Below are 17,860 nucleotides of genomic sequence, written 5' to 3'. Positions count from 1 at the left end.
CCAGGCCCCAGGATGTATTTTCTGGCACTGCACAAATGCCCTCTCCACCTCTAACCCAGAGGTGACTGCTGGGATGTTCTGGAAAACTTACACTTTCATACATTCACACAAAAGTGCAGAGCAACAGTGTGAGTGAGAGCCACAATGTGATCCGACTGTGAGCTCCCTCAGTGCATTCCCACTGCAGCCTTCCTTCCTCCTTCCTACCCTCGGTGTGGAAGAAGTGCTTCCTGATTTCTCCCATCAAAAGTGTAACTAATTATAAGACTCTGCTCCCTTGTTCTGAATTCCCCACCAGAGGAAATAGTTTCTCTGTATTGACCCGATCGAATCCCATTATCATTTTAAACACCTCAATTAGCGGTGAGGCCATTGAGGGATTCGAAAACAAGGATGAGAATTTTAAAAGCGAGGCATTGCCGGATGGAGCCAATGCAAGTCAGCGAACACAGGGGTGATGGGTGAACGGGACTTGGTGCGAGTTAGGATACGGGCACAGAGTTTTGGATAAGCTCAAGTTTACAGAGGGTGCAAGGTGGGAGGCCGGCCAGGAGAGCATTGGAATAGTCGAGTCTCGAGGTAATTAAAGCGAGGATGAATGTTTCAGCAGCAGATGAGCTGAGGCAGAGTCGGAGACGGTAAACGATACGATATTACAAACACTGAGCAATGCTGGTTCCTGTCCAGAGGGGGCGCCAGTTTTACATTTCTCTCATTGAGTTCAAATGAATTAAAATCAGGAGAGATGTTTAACAGGCCGTCGACTCACTACTACCCGGTTTACACAGTCGCTCAAAGTCAAGCTCACTCCAGAGTCTGGGGTCTGGGAGTTAAAATGGCCCAGGCCTCACACTGAGGAGTCCGTGGGGATTTCCATCTCTACTCACAACCCAGGCCCCAAGTTAAAATCAGGGCAATTAAAGCCTGTTATAAAGTGGAAACGAGTATTCTGTAAGTGACTTGATCCTCTTTTCAGACTTTGAAGAAGGGTCTATTCTGTGACAAATGGTAATGTAGCAGGGACTTCCTAATGACAGCCGAAAGCAATCTCAATTGTCATTTATTTCCATGGCAACAGAAAATAAACACGACTTTAAATTCCTGCCTAAGGTCCCATGGAATCTGACTGCACTTACTGTCGATTCACAAATAAAACCAACCTCCAGATGGAAAGAGATCAGATGTCGTTAGTTTGACTTTCCAGGTCCAGTTTCTGCGTTGTCAATTCTGGTTGGAGGCATTGCTGGAGATTTGATCATGTGACATTTGATCACATGTCACCTGACCGTGTGATGCCTGACCATATGGCATCTGACCACATGACATCTGATCATGTGACGCATGATCACGACATTTGATCATGTGACACCTGATCACATGACTTGTACAAAGGCGATTGGGAAGGAAATTGTGGTCAGGCATCCTTTGGACGAACGCCTCGGACCCGGAAAAATTTTCGGAAAATAGCTGGTAGTCACGGAGGAGCCTACGATTGCGGTCGGAGGCTTTCATTCGCTGCACAGCGTACGGGAAGATGACTTCCCCGTACGTACGGAAACGCTGGAGTCACATGGGCCTGGACCGCCAATCACTGGGTAGTATTCTCATTGATAAAAATGGGAACTCGGTTTTTACAAGTTCCCATTACTATCGATGAGGAATCCCTCCTAAAACAAGAAACACAGCATAATAAATTAAAAACAACTCACATATTTAAAATTAATTGAAATTAAATGTAACTAAGTGTTTTAGAAAAAATATATATTTTTTGAATTTTTTTAATGTATTTGAATAGAGTTAAAAAAATTAACTTATCTTAATGGAGAGGGATTTTACATAAAATTGAATAACTAAATAAAAATGTTATATGTTTCGAAAGTGTTACGCTGGTAAAAGTAAGCAATGCGCCTGCTTTTGCCAGGAGTAAAAGTTTGAAGGACATTCGCTGGGCATGAGTTGGGCAAATAGCCCAATCTCTGCCACACAAAATTTCCTTATCCCGGGATGTGCTCGTTGACGGATCGGAAAAGCCGGTTTTCAGCGCATGTGCATCTTGCCACGAAAACCGACTTTTGCGATCCCTCGCCAGGTCTGTGCGCACATCGTACGGACCCGGCAAGGCTGCAATTTTCAGCCCAATTGCGTTTACCTTATAACCGTTACGTTCCCTGGAGTTGAGTATTTTTGCTTGTGGTTACATGCCAGCAGCTGGTGGGCGATAACTTCCAAGAACCAGGAGACCACCCGTGAGCAGACGGATAAGGGAATCCGGGGGTGGAAAAAGGGGCAATCTGAGGACCGGGAATAGGGGAAACCGAGGGTGGGGTACCGGGGAAACCGAGGGCAGGGTACAGGGGAAACCGAGGGTGGGGTACCGGGGAAACCGAGGGTGGAGTACCGGGGAAACCGAGGGCGGGGTACAGGGGAATCCGAGGGGGGGGCACAGGGGAAACCGAGGGCGGGGTACAGGGGAATCCGAGGGGGGGGCACAGGGGAAACCGAGGGCGGGGTACAGGGGAAATCGAGGGCGGGGTACAGGGGAAACCGAGGGGGGGGCACAGGGGAAACCGAGGGCAGGGTACAGGGGAAACCGAGGGTGGGGTACAGGGGAAACCGAGGGGGGGGTACAGGGGAAACCGAGGGCAGGGTACAGGGGAAACCGAGGGTGGGGTACAAGGAGAAACCGAAGGCGGGGTACAGGGGAAACCGAGGGGGGGGTACAGGGGAAACCGAGGGTGGGGTACAAGGAGAAACCGAAGGCGGGGTACAGGGGAAACCGAGGGCGGGGTACAGGGGAAACCGAGGGTGGGGCACAGGGGAAACCGAGGGGGGGGTACAGGGGAAACCGAGGGTGGGGTACCGGGGAAACCGAGGGTGGGGTACCGGGGAAACCGAGGGTGGAGTACCGGGGAAACCGAGGGCGGGGTACAGGGGAATCTGAGGGGGGGGCACAGGGGAAACCGAGGGCGGGGCACAGGGGAATCCGAGGGGGGGGCACAGGGGAAACCGAGGGCGGGGTACAGGGGAATCCGAGGGGGGGGCACAGGGGAAACCGAGGGCGGGGCACAGGGGAATCCGAGGGGGGGGCACAGGGGAAACCGAGGGTGGGGCACAGGGGAAACCGAGGGTGGGGTACAGGGGAATCCGAGGGGGGGCACAGGGGAAACCGAGGGCAGGGTACAGGGGAAATCGAGGGCGGGGTACAGGGGAAACCGAGGGGGGGGTACAGGGGAAACCGAGGGTGGGGTACAGGGGAAACCGAGGGTGGGGTACAAGGAGAAACCGAAGGCGGGGTACAGGGGAAACCGAGGGGGGGGTACAGGGGAAACCGAGGGTGGGGTACAAGGAGAAACCGAAGGCGGGGTACAGGGGAAACCGAGGGCGGGGTACCGGGGAAACCGAGGGTGGGGTACAGGGGAAACCGAGGGTGGGGCACAGGGGAAACCGAGGGGGGGGTACAGGGGAAACCGAGGGCGGGGTACAGGGGAAACCGAGGGCGGGGTACAGGGGAAACCGAGGGCGGGGTACAGGGGAAACCGAGGGCGGGGTACAGGGGAAACCGAGGGTGGGTGAGCAATTTGCAGAGGGGAAACCAGAAGTCAAAGGAATTTTTTCCACCAGTAACTAATGGTAACACACTGAAATTGTACTGATGACTAACAGTAATACTGGTATCACTCAGATTCCCCTCACAACCAACAGTAATACAATAACTCATTGATAGTCTATATGTTACAAGCAGTAATAGGTGTAATGTCTCTCTATCCTACATGTACCTAGCAGTAATACTTTAACCCACTGATACTCACCCTGAAACCATACCCAGAATCCCCCTGCACTGCACCAGGTGAGGTCAGGCTCCCCAGTTGAAGCCACATTTAACAGGCCCAGTCGCTCTCTCTCTCTCTATCTCCTTGGAATCTGGTTTGGTCTCTGGTTCCGTGTGAAGATGACAATTCTGAACTGGGAACCTCAGTCTGAGCTGATCTGTACTTGGACTTCACACGTCAAACCCGGCCGGCACAGACCCGCCTGAACCAAACCGAGAGATTGCACAAAGGCCAGTGAGCTCAGTGTTTGGGGCACTTCTCACAGGGCACATTGTCCTAAACTCAGCTCAGCACCAACATTTCTAAACCGCTCCATGTGCTCGGTCTCAATAAAGGAGGGTTTTCATAGAATTATAGAAATGACTGCACAGGAGGAGACCATTCGGTCTCGGACCTCGCACTCTCTTCTGTAATTCCATTCACCCCCAGATCTTTTTATATTCTTCCTTTTCAAATATTTATCCCATTCCCTTTAGGTTTTAGATGCTACCTCAATAGCTACATGTAGTGAAGGATCCCACGGTCCAACAGCCCTCAGTTCAACGACCTTCCTCCTCCCTGCCCCCTTGTTTCTTCCAGTGAGAATCCTTGGTTTCTGTTCCCTAGTTCCCCATTCGCCCACCACTGGAAATAATCTTTCACTATTTACCCACAGTAAGGTCCCCAGGTTTCACTCACCCCTTTACTGGCTTCTCCTCTCTCAGTGACACTCCCATTCACCACGTTGCTGCTGCTCCCGGCTCTGTGGGAAATACTGGAACCCACACCCACCCCATTCCCCAGTCTCCCTTTCCCCGAGCCCCCATTCCCCAGTCTCACTCTCCCCGAGCCCCCATTCTCCAGTGTCCCTCACCCTGAGCTCCCATTCCCCAGTCTCCGTCTCCCCAAGCCCCCATTCCCCAGTCTCTCTCGCCCCCATTCCCCAGTCTCCCTCTCTCCCCGAGCCCCCATTCCCCAGTCTCCCTCTCCCAGAGCCCCCATTCCCGAGTCTCTCTCTCCCCGAGCCCCCATTCCCCAGTCTCCCTCTCCCCAAGCCCCAGTCTCCCTCTCTCCCCGAGCCCATATTCCCCAGTCTCCCTCTCTCCCCAAGCCCCCATTCCCCTGTCTCCCTCTCCCCGAGCCCCCATTCCCCAGTCTCCCTCTCCCCGAGCCCCCATTCCCCAGTCTCCCTCTCCCCGAGCCTCCATTCCCCAATCTCCCGAGCCCCGAATCCCCAGTCTCCCGAAACATGAACCCCCATTCCCCCGAACCCCCATTCCCCATTCTCTCCCTCTCCCCGAGCCCCCATTCCCCAGTCTCCCTCTCCCCAAGCCCCCATTCCCCAGTCTCCCTCTCCCCGACCCCCCATTCCCCCCGACCCCCCATTCTCCAGTCTCCCCGACCCCCCATTCCCCAGTCTCCCTCTCCCCGAGCACCCATTCCCCACTCTCCCTCTCTCCCCAAGCCCCCATTCCCCAGTCTCCCTCTCCCCGAGCTCCCATTCCCCACTCTCCCTCTCTCCCCAAGCCCCCATTCCCCAGTCTCTCCCCTTCCCCAAACCTCCCACCTGGTCGCTGCTCTCGGTTGCGGTGATCGAGTGACATCACCGAGCCAGAGGTCCCACTGAGCAGCAGCCAGTGAGGTCACGGAGCGGGGGAGGGGTGGGTGGATGCACTGCGGCGGAAAATTTAAATCACTGATCTCACGTGGTGTTGGAGGCAGTGCTCGGGAGAGAAATCCACAAAACCCATTCTAAGCCCCAAAGTTAATCCTGAAAGGTGAGGACAGAGGGACATGGAGGCTTTTCATAATACTACTAACTTCCGGATGGCTATTCTCAGACTTGGTCAGTGTTACTTTCCAGTTTCACTTTCAGGAACCAATTCCTCAAAATCATGTGATTCCGGATGGTATATAAAATATCCGGGAATACAAACCTTGCAGTGTTCCGGCTGATCGGCTAACTGAAGGTGAAATCCAGATCAGCATCATGAGGTCAGTGATCACTTCGCGTTACACAAAGTTATTAGATGTACTGACATTTTAAGAAAATAACAGTGACGTTTTAATGGGGTTCCTCATTGCCATTTTACTTCCGGGTTTCGTGTCCCCAATGTACGTAAGCGGACGTGACATGGACCCGCATGATGCGATTTCACCTCGACCACTGAAAGGGCCTGTTCACAGAGGCAATGGAGGAGTTAGCGACATTGAACTGGAAGGAGTGCAGGCAGAGTTATGGAAGGAAGGAGGACAAAGGATGCGCCCAGGTTTAATGAGGCATCCGTGGATATCATTGGAATGAAAATCCAATGCCCATGCTCATTATCGAATCCAAAATACTTGAAAATAAACAAAATAAGTTGTTAAAAAGCATTTTGGCGTTCTCATCTTTTTTGAGGGTTGAGTCAGGTTCTTTGAAAGAGTTGATGAGCTTTTGCTACTTGCCGAAGTGTGGAAATTATGGGAAGTGCATGTGATTGGCTGTTGATGGAAGACAGGATGGACATTGGTGTGGTGTCCCACATAGTCAAACACCCTGCTACACCCGATGGTCTCCACATCAATAATGGGCCCCTGGGTGTGGTACTGGAGGGTGACCAGTGCCCATGGGACTGTGTCCCACGAGGGAGTCAACACCTTAAGGAGCGGAGAGAAGGGCAACAAATAGCAGAGAAAACGGGTAAGAAACAAAAACCTTTCTGGTTACTGGGTGTTCCCAGGCCCCAGGATGTATTTTCTGGCACTGCACAGGTGTCCTCTCCACCTCTAACCCAGAGGTGGCTGCTGGGATGTTCTGGGAAACTTACACTTTCATACATTCACACAAAAGTGCAGAGCAACAGTGTGAGCGAGAGCCAGAATGTGATCCGATTGTGAGCTCCCTCAGTGCATTCCCACTGGAGCCTTCCTTCCTCCTTCCTACCCTCGGTGTGGAAGAAGTGCTTCCTGATTTCTCTCATCATAAGTGTAGCTAATTATAAGATTCTGTTCCCTTGTTCTGGATTCCCCACCAGAGGAAATAGTTTCTCTGTATTGACCCGATTGAATCCCATTATCATTTTAAACACCTCAATTAGCGGTGAGGCCATTGAGGGATTTGAAAACAAGGATGAGAATTTTAAAAGCGAGGCATTGCCGGATGGAGCCAATGCAAGTCAGCGAACACAGGGGTGATGGGTGAATGGGACTTGGTGCGAGTTAGGATACGGGCACAGAGTTTTGGATAAGCTCAAGTTTACAGAGGGTGCAAGGTGGGAGGCCGGCCAGGAGAGCATTGGAATAGTGGAGTCTCGAGGTAATTAAAGCGAGGATGAATGTTTCAGCAGCAGATGAGCTGAGGCAGAGTCGGAGACGGTAAACGATACGATATTACAAACACCGAGCAATGCTGGTTCCTGTCCAGAGGGGACGCCTGTTTTACATTTCTCTCATTGAGTTCAAATGAATTAAAATCAGGAGAGATATTTAACGGGCCGCCGACTCACTACTACCCGGTTTACACAATCGCTCAAAGTCAAGCTCACTCTGGAGTCTGGGTCTGGGAGTTAAAATGGCCCAGGCCTCACACTGAGGAGTCCGTGGGGATTTCCCTCTCACCTCGCAACCCAGGCCCCAAGTTAAAATCAGGGCAATTAAAGCCTGTTATAAAGTGGAAACGAGTATTCTGTAAGTGACTTGATCTTATTTTCAGACTTTGAAGAAGGGTCTATTCTGTGACCCATGGTAATGTAGCAGGGACTTCCTAATGACAGCCGAAAGCATTCTCAACTGCAATTTCCATGGCAACAGAAAATACACACGACTTTACATTCCTGCCTAAGGTCCCATGGAATCTGACTGCACTTACTGTCGATTCACAAAAACAACCAACTTCCAGATGGAAAGAGATCAGATGTCGTTAGTTTGACATTCCAGATCCAGTTTCTGAGTTGTCAACTCTGGTTGGAGGCATTGCTGGAGGTTTGATCATGTGACATTCTGATCACATGCCACCTGACCATGTGATGCCTGACCATGTGGCATCTGACCACATGATGTCTGATCATGTGACGCATGATCATGACATCTGATCATGTGACTTGTACAAAGGCTATTGGCTGGGAAATTGTGGTCAGAGGCATCCTTCGGACGAATGTCTCGGACCCGGAAAAATTTTAGGAAAATAGCTGGTCACGGAGGAGCCTACGATTGTGGTCGGAGGCCTTCATTCGCTGCACAGCGTACGGGGAGCTGACTTCCCCGTACGTACAGAATGCTGGATCACATGGGCCTGGACCACCAATCACTGGGTAGTATTCTCATTGATAAAAATGGGAACTCTGTTTTTACAAGTTCCCATTACTGTCGATGAGAAAACCCTCCTAAAACAAGAAACACAGCATAATAAATTAAAAACAACTCACATATTTAAAATTAATTGAAATTAAATGTAACTAAGTGTTTTAGAAAAAATATATATTTTTTGAATTTTTTTAATGTATTTTAATAGAGTTAAAAATAAACTTACCTTAATGGATTTTACATTAAAATGAATGATTAAATAAAAATGTTATAGGTTTTGAAAGTGTTACGCTGGTAAAAGTAAGCTATGCACCTGCTTTTGCCAGGAGTAAAAGTTTGAAGGACATTCGCTGGGCAAGAGTTGGACAAATAGCCCAAACTCTGCCACACAAAATTTCCTTATCCCGGGATGTGCTCGTTGACGGATCGGAAAAGCCGGTTTTCAGCGCATGTGCATCTTGCCACGAAAACCGGCTTTTGCGATCCCTCGCCAGGTCTGTGCGCACATCGTACGGACCCGGCAAGGCTGCAATTTTCAGCCCAATTGCGTTTACCTTATAACCGTTACGTTCCCTGGAGTTGAGTATTTTTACTTGTGATTACATGCCAGCAGCTGGTGGGCGATAACTTCCAAGAACCAGGAGACCACCCGTGAGCAGACGGATAAGGGAATCCGAGGGTGGAAAAAGGGGGAAACTGAGGACCGGGAATAGGGGAAACCGAGGGTGGGGTACCGGGGAAACCGAGGGTGGGGTACAAGGAGAAACCGAGGGTGGGGTACAGGGGAAACTGAGGGTGGGGTACAAGGAGAAACCGAGGGTGGGGTACAGGGGAAACTGAGGGTGGGGTACAAGGAGAAACCGAGGGTGGGGTACAGGGGAAACCGAGGGCGGGGTACAGGAGAAACCGAGGGTGGGGTACAAGGAGAAACTGAGGGTGGGGTACAGGGGAAACCGAGGGTGGGGTACAGGGGAAACCGAGGGTGGGGTACAAGGAGAAACCGAGGGTGGGTGAGCAATTTGCAGAGGGGAAACCAGAAGTCAAAGGAATTTTTTCCACCAGTAACTAATGGTAACACACTGAAATTGTTCTGATGATATACAGTAATACTGGTAACACTCAGATTCCCGTCACAACCAACAGTAATACATAACTGATTGATAGTCTATATGTTACAAGCAGTAATAGGTGTAATGTCTCTCTATCCTACGTGTAACTAGCAGTAATACTTTAACCCACTGATACTCACCCTGAAACCATACCCAGAATCCCCCTGCACTGCACCAGGTGAGGTCAGGCTCCCCAGTTGAAGCCACATTTAACAGGCCCCATCTCTCTCTCTATCTCCTTGGAATCTGATTTGGTCTCCGGTTCCATGTGAAGGTGACAATTCTGAACTGGGAACCTCAGTCTGAGCTGATCTGTACTTGGACTTCACACGTCAAACCCGGCCGGCACAGACCCGCCTGAACCAAACCGAGAGATTGCACAAAGGCCAGTGAGCTCAGTGTTTGGGGCACTTCTCACAGGGCACATTGTCCTAAACTCAGCTCAGCACCAACATTTCTAAACCGCTCCATGTGCTCGGTCTCAATAAAGGAGGGTTTTCATAGAATTATAGAAATGACTGCACAGGAGGAGACCATTCGGTCTCGGACCTCGCACTCTCTTCTGTAATCCCATTCCCCCCCAGGTATTTTTATATTCTTCCTTTTCAAATATTTATCACATTTCCTTTAGGTTTTAGACGCTAGCTCAATAGCTACATGTGGTGAAGGATCCCACGGTCTAATAGCCCACAGTTCAATGACCTTCCTCCTCCGTTCCCCCTTGTTTCTTCCAGTGAGAATCCTTGGTTTCTGTTCCCTAGTTCCCCATTCGCCCACCACTGGAAATAATCTTTCACTATTTACCCACACTAAGGTCCCCAGGTTTCACTCACCCCTTTACTGGCTGCTCCTCTCTCAGTGTCACTCCCACTCACCACGTTGCTGCTGCTCCCGGCTCTGTGGGAAATACTGGACCCTGCACCCACCCCATTCCCCAGTCTCCCTCTCCCCGAGCACCCATTCCCCAGTCTCTCTCTCCCCGAGCCCCCATTCCCCAGTCTCCCTCTCCCTGAGCCCCCATTCCCCAGTCTCCCTCTCCCCGAGCCCCCATTCCCCAGTCTCTCTCTCCCCGAGCCCCCATTCCCCAGACTCCCTCTCCCCGAGCCCCCATTCCCCAGTCTCCCTCTCCCCTAACCCCCATTCCCCAGTCTCCCTCTCCCCGAGCCCCCTTTCCCCAGTCTCCCGAGCCCCGAGCCCCCATTCCCCAGTCTCCCTCTCCCCAAGTCCCCATTCCCCCTCTCCCTGAGCACCCATTCCCCAGTCTCCCTCTCCCCGAGCCTCCATTCCCCAGTCTCCCTCTCCCCGAGCCCCCATTCCCCAGTCTCCCTCTCCCCGAGCCCCCATTCCCCCTCTCCCCGAGCCCCCATTCCCCAGTCTCCCTCTCCCCAAGCCCCCATTCCCCAGTCTCCCTCTCCCCGAGCCCCCATTCCCCAGTCTCCCTCTCCCCGAGCCCCCATTCCTCAGTCTCCCTCTCCCCGAGCCCCCATTCCCCCTCTCCCCGAGCCCCCATTCCCCAGTCTCTCTCTCCCCGAGCCCCCATTCCCCAGTCTCCCTCTTTCCTCCACACTTGATTTTCTTCGATTTCAGAGTACCCCACTTTCAGAGCAACCCCCGTTTTGAAAGACACAAAATTTCAAAGCCCCCTAAATTCAGAGAACAGGGGGCCGGGCACAACGTGCTGTGTCTCCCTGTGCCCCCCAGCCCCCGTGTCATCCACCCCCTGCCCGCGATTTTAAATATCAGGTTTTTGGGGATAGCATAATTCAACTCAGTTCCAGATGGGAATTATCAGACATGGTCAGTTTCACTTTCACTTTCCACTTTCAGTTTCAGTTTCAGGAACCGATTCCTCAAAACCAGGTGATTCCGGAGGCTATAAGAATATCCGGGAAGACAAAGCTTGCAGTGTTCCGGCTGATCGGCGAACTGAGGTACCGGTGACATCCAGACCAGCATCATGAGGTCAGTGATCACTTCGCTTTACACACAGTTATCAGATGTACTGACATTTTAAGACAATAACAGTGACATTGACCCTGATATTAACCAGAGACGGGATCGGGGAGGGGGGGGAGGAGGAGCAATCGCGGGCGACAAAAACACAACATCGTGGGACGTGGGAATTTCCAATTCAATGGGGATTCCTCATCATCATTTTACCTCTGGGTTTCATGTCTCCTGTCCATGTGACCAGTGGTGACACGGACCTGGATGGTGTGATTTCACTTTGACTATTTAAAGGGACAGTTCCCAGTGGTGATGGAGGAGGAGATTTGCAGTTAGCTACATTGGGCTGGAAGGAGTGCAGGCAGCGTTATAGAAGGAAGGAGGACAAAGGCTGTGCCCAGGTTTAATGAGGCGTCTCTGGATGTGTTGCTGGGTACAGTAAGGGCAAGAAATGAGTCCTGTTTCCCAGCAATGGTAAAAAGAAAGCTGCAGCCACTTCAATTAAGTTGTGGCTGGAAGTGGTGCAAGAAGTAAGCAGCAGGAGCCTCATAATGAGGATATGGATTCAGTACAGTGTAAAGTCCTGTCCCCTCGGTACAGATTCACACGAGGCATGAAGTGAAGTCAAGGTCACTCTGGACATGCACCTTTATTTCACAGCTCTGGAATGATGCACTTTCCTGAGACCTGTCCTTATATACCTGTCTCTTGCAAGTGTACACCTGGTGGTAAGGTATGCTGGTGGTTACAGGTCATATCTTATTACAGTCATGTATAGCATGTTAGGATACAGTTATATATAATAATGTAAGATACATGACATCACCCTCCCCCAAGATCTTATTGTCTTTCTAGGTTCAGTCTCTCAGGTGGTCTACGCTCTCGCGTGGAGCGACTGAGTTGTGGTTCAGCTGTTTGCCTTGGTGTCTGTTTTGATTTTTGGGTGTGATTGTTGTTGACTCTCCTGGGCTGTCTGTTGGGATTGCCCTTTCCTCAGGTTGTTCCCTCTGCCTGTCCATCAGGTGTGGTGCGAGTTCCACATTGTCGTCTGCTTCTGGTTCCGCATTGTTGTTGGTAAATCTGCTTTTGACTTGGTCTACATGCCTCCGGCAGGTTTTGCCATTGTCCATTTGTACTACCAGTAGCCTGTTTCCTTCCTTGCCCGTTACTGTCCCTGCAAGCCATTTGGGACCCCTGCCATAGTTTAGTTTGGCCCCTATCTCATTGCATCTCACCCTCGAATTTCTGTCATGGTATTCAGTCAGCTTACAGCGCTTTGCCTCAACGATTTCGTGCATGTCTGGGAGGATTAATGAGAGCCTTGTTTTTAAAGTCCTTTTCATCAACAGTTGCACGGGGGGGTCCCAGTCAGTGAGTGCGGACGAGATCTGTATGCCAGCAGCAGTCGTGTCAGGCGACCCTGCAGCATGGGACCTTGGATTTTAAGCATGCCTCGTTTAATGATTTGCACTGCTCTCTCCGCCTGGCCGTTGGAGGCTGGCTTCAACGGTGCCGTCTTGACGTGATTTATGCCGTGGTCAATTATAAAGTCTTGGAATTCTGCGCTGGTGAAGCACAGACCATTGTCATTGACCAATATGTCAGGGATTCCGTGCATTGCAAAGATGGTTGCGAGGCTCTCCACAGTGGTGGAGGTTGTGCTCGAGTTTAAAATGGTGCATTCGATCGACTTTGAAAATGCATCTACAACTACGAGGAACATTTTGCCCATGAATGGGCCGGCATAGTCTACGTGTACCCGCGACCACGGTTTGGTAGGCCAGGGCCAGGGGCTCAGTGGAGCCTCCCTGCGGGCATTGCTGAGTTAGGCACAAATGGTGCACCTTCGGATGCAGAGCTCCAAGTCTGCGTCAATACCAGGCCACCAGACGTGGGATCTGGCTATGGCCTTCATGACAACGATCCCCGGGTGTTCGCGGTGCAGCTCCCGGACAAATGCCTCTCTGCCTCACAGAGGCATGACTACTCGGCTGCCACACATCAGGCAGTCTGCTTGTAGTGATAGCTCATGCATGCGCCTGTGAAAGGGTTTTAATTCCTTGGGGCAGGCATCGCGAGCCTCTGCCCAGTCACCGGTTAGGACACATCTTTTTACTAAGGATAACGAGGGGTCGCTGGCCGTCCAGGCTCTGATTTGGCGAGCCGTCATGGGCAAACCTGTGGACTCAAAGGCATTGATTGCCATGACTATCTCACAGTCCTGTTTGTCAGACCCTTCCGTGGTCACCAGGAGTAGCCTGCTGAGCGCGTCGGCACAGTTGTCTGTGCCTTATGGTATAGTCGTAGGATGCCAGCATGAGTGCCAACCGTTGAATTCGCGCCGAGGCGTTGGCGTTTATTGCCTTGCTCTCGGATAGGAGGGATGTGAGGGGCTTGTGGTCGGTTTCTAATGCAAACTTGGCCCCGAAAAGATATTGGTGCATCTTTTTGACACCGTACACGCACGCGAGCGCCTCCTTCTCTACCATTCTGTATCCGCGCTCCGCCCGCGAAAGTGACCTGGAGGCATAAGCTATGGGTTGTAATTTGCCCGCACTATTGACATGTTGCAAAACGCACCCGACCCCATACGCTGACGTATCGCATGTGAGAACTAGCTTTTTACCTGGGTCAAAGAAAGTCAAAACACTGTTGGAACACAGAAGGTTGCGTGCCTTATTGAAGGCGCGTTCCTGGGCGACCCCCAAAACCAATCGCACTCCTTCCTGAGTAGCACGTGGAGAGGCTCCAGCAGCGTGCTTAAGTTCTGCATAAAGTTCCCAAAGTAATTGAGTAGCCGAGAAAGGCGCGCAGTTCTGAGACATTCCGGGGCCTGGGTGCCAGGCGAATTGCTTGTTTTGGACTCTGTTGGGCGGATTCCATCAGCGGCAATCCTTTAGCCCAAAAATTCAACCTCAGGTGTGAGAAACAGGCACTTGGATTTCTTGACTCGAAGGCCTATCCAATCGAACCGCTTTAGTACTTCCTCCAAATTACGGAGATGGGAGTCGGTGTCCCTGCCCGTGATAAGTATGTCGTCTTGAAATACAACCGTCCCCGGGATGGACTTGAGCAGACTCTCCATGTTGCGCTGGAATATGGCAGCTGCCGACCTGATGCCGAATGGGCATCGATTGGACTTGAAAAGGCCTCGATGTGTGTTGATGGTGGTGAGTAGCTTGGATTCCTCGGTCAATTCTTGCGTCATATACGCAGATGTGAGGTCTAATTTTGAGAAAAGTTTACCTCCACCCAATGTGGCAAATAAGTCCTCCGCTCTGGGCAGCGGGTGCAGGTCCTGTAGGGAGACTCTGTTTATGGTAGATTTGTAGTCCCCACAGATTCGTACGGATCCATCAGGCTTCATGACTGGGACGATGGGACTTACCCAGTCACTAAATTTCACGGGTGATATAATGCCTTCCCGCAGAAGCCTGTCTAGTTTGTGTTCAATCTTTTCCCTCATCACATAGGGTACAGCTCTGGCCTTGTGATGGACCGGTCTAGCATCCTGTGTGATGTAGATTTTGACTTTGGCCCCTTTGAAAGTGCCCACACCTGGCTGAAAGAGATGTTCAAATCGCTTTATAACTGTTGAGCAGGAGGTCCGTTCCTCTAATGACATGGCATGGGCATCATCCCATTTCCAGTTTAGTTTTGCCAGCCAGCTTCTCCCAAGCCGTGCTGGGGGGTCTCTGGGGACAATCCACAGAGGAAGTCGGTTCACTGTCACTTTGTGTGTGACAGAGAACATGGCGCTGCCGAGGACTGGTACGATTTCTTTGGTATAGGTCCTTAGTTTGGTGTCGACCCTTGTGAGTTTTGGTCAGTCTCTTTTATACGGCCACAGTAGTTCAACTTGTTGAGCGCCCATGACAGATTGACTCGCTCCCGTATCCAGCTCCATGTTGACAGATATCCCATTGAGTAGGACCCTCATCATTATAGGAGGAGTCCTGTTGTAGGAGCAGCGGCCATTGATCGTGTTGACCCGCTGTACACCGGTGTCCCGGGTACTGTCCCCACCATCTTCTGGTCCGCTTTCTGACCCATCTGATTCGTATACTAGCCGAGCTGCTGGTTTTTTGCGGGCCAAATGCCCTGTATAGTCACAGTTCCTGTAAACAGCCTGCTGAAATCGACATCCCCTTGACGAGTGCCCACCCCCACACCTCCAGCACAGACCTGTTCCATTGTTCAAAGTGTTCCCAAAGAATGAGCTGCGTCTGGCTGATCTCTCTTGAGCTTCTCTCAGTTTATAGTTGATTGTGGGTTGATGAGGTGTGAACGGCCGTTCCTGTGGCCCTTGATGGCTTCTGCCTGCTGTCGACTGCCTGTTCTCCCGGTTTTGTCTGTGTGTGGGGGTAGCAGCTTGTTTAGTGCTGTGAACTTCTTGTTCCGATATTTCGTTAGTTGTCGTACCTGCATTGTAAATCAATCTCGTTTCTTCTTCCCCTACCAAGAATGTTTGTGCAACCAGTGCTGCTGCCTCTAAGGTCAGGTTCTTGGTCTCTATGAGCTTTCGGAATATGCCTGCGTGGCCTATTCCTTCAATGAAAAAGTCTCTCAGCATTTCTATCCTCAGTTCATCGGAGAACTCACATAAACTAGCCAACCTCCGAATTTCCGCCACGAAGTCGGGTATGCTCTGGCCCACACAGCGTCTGTAATTGTAGAATCTGTGTCTGGCCATGTGTAGGCTGCTCGCTGGCTTCAGGTGGTCTCTTACCAGTGTGCTCAATTCTTCAAACGACTTGCTTGCTGGTTTCTTGGGTGCCAACAGATCCTTCATTAAAGCGTATGTTTTCGAGCCACAGCTGGTCAAGAGATGGGTTCTTCTCTTGTCTGCCTTATCATCGCCTAACCAGTATTTGGTTACAAAGCTTTGCTGGAGTCTTTCTATAAAGTCTTCCCAATTGTCTCCAGCATTGTTCTTTTCATCTGATCTGTTGTTCGCCATTCTGTGGATTCTGTAATCCCGTAACTCGTCACCACTGTAAAGTCATGTCCCCTCAGTACAGATTCACACGAGGCATGTAGTGAAGTCAAGGTCACTCTGGACCTGCACCTTTATTTCACAGCTCTGGAATGCCGCACTTGCCTGAGACCTGTGCTTATATACCTGTCTCTTGCAAGTGCACCCCTGGTGGTAAGGTATGCTGATGGTTACAGGTCATATCTTATTACAGTCATGTATAGCATGTTAGGATACAGTTATACATAATAATGTAAGATACATGACATCCAGGAAGCATTTTAATGACCTAACTTGGTCAGGAAATGTGAGCAAAGTTGCAGATTCACCAACATCCTGTAGTCCATCCCCTCTCACTCGGTCTTGTTACACATCACTCCTCACACCTACTTACAATTCAGCAGCAACCTGCATTCCATTCCAATACAAGGGAGAGGGTGAGGACTGGAAGTGGGCCATCACAGACTGTGGAGCTTACCACAGCGGAAGAGGAGGCCTTGGAGATCACCGGCCTCTCTGCCTCTCAGCATCGGAGATGGCCAGAGGTTGCACATTACTGCAGGGTGACAGAATTCATCTCTCACACCCAAATCCACCTTGTCTCTCCTCCACAGATATCACGTGAAGAACAGGAGCCCCTGCCCGTTGATGGTGAGCATTCCTCAGAGAAGCTCATTCCTGCTGAGTGTGCATCGGCAGAGGACACATGCGGGCCAGGCACCAGCGCAGACACAAGCATTTCAGTGGGTCCTCTTAGAAAGTTAGGTGGGATGTTACCAAGTGAATCGCACTTCACAAGTGAGCACCAGCAGAGAGTGATGGTAGGGACAGCTATAGAGAGGCCATGTCGGAGGGCGCAATCCTTTCCAAGCTCTGCTCAGCTGGAGAGAGATGTGGAACCTGAGGATTTATCAATGAAAAGGAGAATGACAGAAGGTCAGCAACACCTGTGTGAGGTATTGGTAGCCCTGGAGATCCCAGGGCTATCCTGGAGGGTTGACATCTCAGATTGAAGGCAGTCACGGCATGTACAGGGTTAAGATTAAGTCTTGGCAGCTGATTCATCAAGCTTTGTGGAATTTTCCATCACTGAGGGAAGACGATGGAGGAGACAATTTGACATACTTCAGTTACTTCCAATGTGAAGCACCCTGTTTGAAGTAGACACCAGAATTACTGCTTGAGAACGAGAAAGATTTGTTCTATAATTGGTTCCATTGCTGTGTGTAACCCCATCTCTTCTGTTATTATTAGTGGATTTCAAAGTGGGGTCATGTGCTTTGGAGGCAGACAAATCGTTGAATACATAAGATTTAAATTCAAACAAACTAGTCTCTCATGATTGCCTCAGGGTGAAGATGTCGTGCATTGTCCATTCACCATTGGGTTAATTTTCTGGAACCACACAGCACTGTACTTTGAGGAGACAAAAGTATTTTGCTTGCTGTACCTCTGCCTGTGAGCTTCAACTCAGTGAGCTCTTGATTAGAGGTGGGTACGGTGCCTGCCCAGTACCAAAAAATACAGCATGGGGCCTGGAAGGACCCAAGAACCTGAAAGGTTATTGTTTCTCATATAATATGCTCTGCCAATTTTTCCATTCTTCCCCTCTCCTGAAGGAGTTGCCTCATCAGTGGTACAGTCCCGTGGGCACTGGACATCCTCCAATACCTTAAAACCAGTTTCCAGCATTGCACATACCTCCAGAAAAAGGATGAAACTTCCAGGGGCTGCTT

Source organism: Pristiophorus japonicus, chromosome 3 (assembly GCF_044704955.1).
Source record: "Pristiophorus japonicus isolate sPriJap1 chromosome 3, sPriJap1.hap1, whole genome shotgun sequence".
Taxonomy (NCBI): domain Eukaryota; kingdom Metazoa; phylum Chordata; class Chondrichthyes; family Pristiophoridae; genus Pristiophorus; species Pristiophorus japonicus.
This window is presented reverse-complemented; position numbering follows the sequence as displayed.